This window comes from Hippocampus comes, unplaced genomic scaffold, assembly GCF_001891065.2.
Source record: "Hippocampus comes isolate QL1 unplaced genomic scaffold, H_comes_QL1_v1.1 scaffold39, whole genome shotgun sequence".
In the NCBI taxonomy this organism is placed as follows: Eukaryota; Metazoa; Chordata; class Actinopteri; order Syngnathiformes; family Syngnathidae; genus Hippocampus; species Hippocampus comes.
The window spans coordinates 4156636-4162856 of NW_017842054.1; the positions used below are offsets into that span (position 1 = coordinate 4156636).

At 41.5% G+C, this 6221-nt stretch overlaps 1 long non-coding RNA gene across 4 annotated transcripts in view; it reads left to right on the forward strand.

The window, feature by feature from the left end:
- The window catches only part of LOC109509971 (uncharacterized), a 79885-nt gene that overhangs the window by 56780 nt on the left and 16884 nt on the right, over positions 1-6221 (forward strand). The window lies entirely within an intron of this gene.

Below are 6221 nucleotides of genomic sequence, written 5' to 3' on the forward strand. Positions count from 1 at the left end.
ATTGCCGCTCGCTGAAATGCCCACGCACACTCTGGATATTTTTCGTCATTAAGTTCCAAAAGGACGGGATGCCCGGCGTCTTTGGAAACCACTGCCCTGTGTGCACGGCGGTCCAACTAGCCGTGATGCCCCGAGCTCCAATATAAGACCGTGTCGATTCTGTTGTACGATCCAAACTTGAGCGGGGGTTAAAACGCCCAGCGAGAATGTTAATGTTACTTTCCAATGCAACTAAACGGCAAAATGATCAACCAAACCATATTTCTTTGTCTCTTGGCTGAATTAACGTATTTATGCTCGACGATTTGGAAACCATCTTCTAACGCGATGTCGGCCATTTTGTATCACGTTATACCGCATTATATTTGAAGTTATTCAACATATTTTTTGCACAAATGTAGATATCAATTGAAATAAGAGCCATAAAAAAATCATGCTTCTGACAAAAAGACAAGGTCATAAAATATTGTGAAATAAACTCAAACACAATTCTCCCAACAAGTGACGACGACCTTTCTTCTGTAGCTACCAATGTGCTCCTTTTCAATCAACCCCAAAAGCTCACGCATGATATTAATTGACAAAGACAAAAGAAAACAGGACATTTTTGCTTAGTTTTGGCTGGCTTCATAAACGTAAGATGTATTTTGAGTTAGTTTTTGTTTCTTTCCAAAGCATTTGTTATTTTAGTTCGGTAATGAAAATGTTTTTTTTGGGTTTTTTTTTCAATTTTAGTTTTTGTTATTTTGTTAGTTTTCATTTACCATAACAACCTTGGCATACATCCAAATTTTTTGTTTTCGGAAAATGATCGTAGGTAGTAGCACTGTGACATTCATCTTTTCTACTTGTTGGTTCCATTAGCTTGAAGGGTTTCTTTTTTCCGGACAATGGTCTTTTTATGGTGAAGAGAAAAACTTCTAACTTAATAGTTTTGGTTGACCAGAGCCTTATTCTGAAGGTTTTCCAATCCAGTCAGCTGTTTTTAGGACACAAGGAAGCAGTGACAGCTTTGACGAAGGCTGAAGTGATTGCTGCAACAGTCAGCAAGGTAAAAGTTTTTTCTTTTCACCCCTGAAAAATAAATTTTAAAAAATAATCAATTGTCTGATTAAAAAGAAACCATAAACTTAATTTGATCGGAGGTAGTATTAAAAATCTGCAGTAAAGCAGGGGAGCGACGGAAGTAAAGCGATATAGCAGATGAGCACCGTAATAAGACTATGTTCTATTACTGGTCATTTACCAACCAGTATATATTCCAGTAATTTGCCATATGTCATTTATTCCATACTTACAAACGCTATATAAAATTCAAAATTCCACATCACCTCTTAATGTGTCAAGAAATGACCGCTTCAAATTGATTCCAACGAGTTACACGGGCACTAATGAGCGACCGTACCGCCGGGACGATGACGCCAGCTGTTGCCGTGCTTTCTGGGACTCGGAAAATTAGCATTGGCCCTTTTGGACATAAAAAAAATACACATTTTGCCCTCAAGAGTGCCATGCTTGCGGTTTGAAAATATTCATCCATCCGTTCCTCCATTTTCGTCAGCATATTCCCATTCAGGGTTAGCGTTAGCTTATGTGCCGTGTTCCTTGCGAGTGTGTTCATTTTCCATTTCTGTGTTTGACAATCCTTCTCTAAATGTTATCGAAACTCGCGTGGGCGCTCTTATTTTGCCTCGCAACGCCAAGCAAAAAAATAAATAAAAATAATTGACCAAGCTTTTACGTCAAGGTGGCGCTACGCTAGCAGAAACGTTCTAATGACTACAGTCGCCAGAGTTATTTATAGCGGTGCTGAGATGATATTACCTGCGGTGCGGAGGAGAGAGAAGCTTCGCTCTTCTCTCCTCGTGTCAGCGAATTACACGCTAGAAGCGACTGAGGCCATGAAGGGGAGGGCATAGCGAAAGATAATATGTTAGCTTTGGACTTGATCCGCTGAACATACGTTTTTTTTCCTCTCCTTCCAACATAAATTTCCCCGGCTTCTCACCGTCACCGTCGCGGCAGACTTGAATACTCTGGATTCAGCATTTCAAACTTGGTGAATTCCATCCTTTTCACCTCGGGGGCATTATTAATAATCAGTAAAGGGAGTGTGGAGTCAATGATGCATTTGGAAGTTTGAGTGTTTCAGTGTTCCGTAGCGCGGCGGCGACGGCCCGCAGTGGTTGAGCTCGCCTCCACTTCCAGGCATTTACGGTCAGAGGGAGCGTTCGTTCCAGTAGGAGGATGGAAAAAAATCCAATTGAATGACGCCCATGTGGAGCGCTGCGTTTTGTTTTGTTTTCTCACAGCTTCAGCGCACAAAACAGCAAACCAACACGCAACCCGGCGATCGTTGTAAGCTAAACCCGACATGCCAATATAGCTTTGACAAGATTTCACTTTCGCAAACTTTATTTCACTTCTTTGATGCTCCCGTTAGCCAAGTTCGCGCACACTCTGGTCTGATTTCAGGAAAACTTTGTTTCACCAAAAATTTGATGTAAAAGAGAAAATTGATTAAAAAAAATGTCTGGAACAAAGACTTCATTTATAACTTGAACCTTGTTAGTCAATGAGAATGAACTCAATTTGACTGCACGAACTCAAATTGACCACACAAAACATTGGCGGAATCTGCTAAGAATTTTGTGGGATTTTGTACAAAAATGTAGTCAAAATAAAGAGGGGAAAACTGACCCAAATTTTGTCATGAAGACTCTTTTACTAAACTTAATGTTTATACCGAATGAGAAAAAAAAAAATACAATTTGACTGAAATCCTCATTTGCTCCATCCTACGAAAATGTAGCAGGATTTCGTCCCAAAAAAATGCAGAAAAAAAATAAGAAAATCTAAATGAGCAATATTTTTAGGATTTTGCATAAAAACATCCAAAAATGAGCATCAGAATGACCCAAAAAAAATCTTTCTCTATTCACAAATGAGAAACGTAATACTTTCATATTTCTCCGATAAAAATAGCCTTTTTTTTTTTTTTTTAATTAGAAGCGTGTGTGTAATCGAGGGTATTTGCTCACATCTGTTCAATGAGTCCCGGCTTGAACTTTCCACTAAGTTGTCGCGAAAACACGCTGTCGTCACATCATAACTATGAAATGTTTTTGTAAAGCGGGACTAACTTTTAGAGTGTTGGAGGCACGCGACCCCCCCCCCCCCAAACGAACTATACATATTCATATCAGTTTTTCACATTAATGCAAATACGTTTACATCGGAGCCGAGGAAGGCGCCAAAGGCTTCCCTTTTTGCATCCGAGCACGACGCCGCGATGCGATTTCATGTCATGGGATGAAAACAGGGGTAGCGCTTACAAGTTTGCATCCCGACTCCAAACTTTCCATTCGTCACAGCGTCTCGCTCCGGAGATTTTTCTCCCGCCGCCTCCTCCCACACCCCCCCAAAAAAAAGTAAAAATCACGGGAGGACTGACGTTGAAGTGATTTGTCTTGCACATCGCAATGGGGGTGCGTCTTTTATTGTCAAAGGCATCACTGTAGAAAGGCTATTATGCCAGTCTTCCACATCGATTTTCAGCCGACCCGGCACCACTTTGCCGGGGAACAACAAGGTGTCGCTCTGATAATAATCATAATATGTCAAGTATCGCCAGCCATCAGAGATGCTAGTCTCAGTTTAATGATTCTGGGGAAATTGCGGATTACCCGGGATATGAGCGCGAGCCTACAGTTTTCATATAGTGTGGGAGGTTTGCAGGGGCTCTGTATTAGTAATCACAGGGGAGCACCGAGAGGTGGGAGAGAAAATCTGCTTCTTCTCTTCTCTCATTCATCATCGCCGTCCTCTGGTGAGGAAACATGGCAAATGGCCAAATGAATGCACTTCATAAAGCGCAAATGTCTCCTCTGATGTGCCTCTCGCTGAGGATCTGCACAGAGGAGGAGGTGGGGGGCAGGAGGGGGTGAGAGCCACGTCGTTGTTGATGCGACCCTCGGTGGGTTATGCGGGGCGGGGGAAGGGGTAGATTTCCACAGATATATTATTGTCAAACTCTGCTGCCCCCGCTCCGGAGCGTTATTATGATATCGTAGGAGATTTGACAATAAGATTTGGCGACTTCAGCCCGAGCAGTTACCATAACCGCGTTACGGTGATGGCAGCACTTTTCAATAGGGGAGCAGATATTGTCTGACTGGATGATAAGTTTCCTCAAATAAGCACTCACTGTGTTGTTGTTGTTGTTTTTTTTTTCTTCTTCCCTGCTGTCAGGATGCTTTTGTAATTCAAAAGGCTTTCTTGACTGAAAAAAAAACAATCTCCAAGGTGGATAAAAGTGGATGAGATATGGAGGCATGAAGCGAGTCACGCCTCATAATAAGATGGTCAGTGCCACGGGGAGGTGCTATGGATCTGTAGCCCCTCATAGCCCCCCCCCACCCCCCCTCGCTCCTCCCCATCGCATCACATGCTGAATATTGACTTTAATACATGAAATGTTTGTGACACGTCGTTCGACAGCAGCAATATCAGGTTTGATCACGGACACCTTGTCGGGTATATTGGATTCCCCCCTCCCAAAAAAAATCTGGCATTATGGAGCAAAGGCGGCGGTCCGATCATCATGGCAACCTGCATTGCCACGATGATGACATCCTGGAGGCGGCATCTTCCAACATTTGAATATAATAACCGACATCCATTTTGATTTTAAGGGGGTGAATTTTATATGGTCAAAAAGTAACGTAGCTGCATTTTTATTTTTATTTTTTAAAAATCTGCAATCCGTACGAATGGTAAAATTTACCGTCGCGTATAAATCGTGTGAAAATAAAATGATGTTACACATAGATATTTTATCAAACCAAGATGGACTTCATCCAATAGTGGTCCAGTGAAAACTTTGTGGTTGCAAAATTGTTCCTATGTAGAAAAAAATATTCAATCAAAATGATCAAAATGTATGTCATCATATAAAAAAAAAAGATTTTAAATATAAATCTGCAAATGTAATTGAATGGTGTCACACGTGTATGATCTGATTTTTGCGTTTTGGATTGTAAAAATGTGCAGCCATTAATATACAGTCATCGCAATAAAAATCGTAAAAAACAATTTTTTTAGATACACGTAGAGCCAATCAAAAAAATGAACAATAGTTTCATTATTTAATTTGAAGATTGACATTTTCTTTGGCTTCAAACAAAACAGCATCACTGGTGGAATCTTTTTCTGTCCACTCTTGATCTGCGCTGTTACATCGCCGCACGCTTTAATGACTCCGAATTTGTGAAGTGAATCGGCAACACCAGCGTGAGGAAATTATCGCGGCACTGTGGCGGTTTTCTTTTTCTTTTTTTTTTTTCTTTTTTTTTTTGGGCAGGGGAGTCGAGAATTAATCTCAGCAATGTTCTCATGCACGTGTTTACTGTTTGCGTGATTAGTGCAATTACGTCTCTTTTGCACATAGGCTCCCTTTTGTATGACTGTATTCATTACTCCATTGATTCAACTTAACAACCAATGCCCAAGTAACATAAATCATATTTTCCACTTAATTATTGTGTTTCTATCTAATTAAGGACAGAAGTGGAAGCTGCTGTGGTTGGGAAAAAAGAAAAAAAATATATATATGTATTTACTATTTATTCCCTGGGCTGTCACAACGTAACGTCAGTGATTAAATTGTTTGCGCAAGTGTACACGTTAAGTTTGTAAGATTATCAAAACACGTCGTAATAAACATTGGGCCCGCTTTTATTTAATTAGCTGGTGTTTTTATTTTTAAATTGGAGCTCATTGGTGCAGAAGGGTTGCCAACTGGCGGTCCGTCTCCAAAGTGAGCGCGCGCGGAGGCGAAGGGGTCAAAGGAGGAGATCCGGGAAGGCTGCGCCGGCTTATAATTACAGCCTCAAAATGGCATATTTACCATCTCTGCCAGCGAGGTCGTGCCTTCTGTCGTAGTAAACGTAGTGGAGTATGAAAGAGCCAATTACGGCACACTGGGTGACCTTTTAACAACTATTACCGCGTCCCATCAACACATTATCGCGATGGAGATAGAAGCGGGGAATTACCACGACGACGACAACGTCGGGCCCGGACGGCGGCGGCTGACGCCGGTGACAAGTGGCAGCTTTGAAGAATCAGCCCAATAAAAGGAGACAAGTGCGATGGCGAGAAAAAAAAAAAAAACAGAAAGAGATATGGCGGCGGGGGGGGAAAAAAGAAGAGGGGGGGGG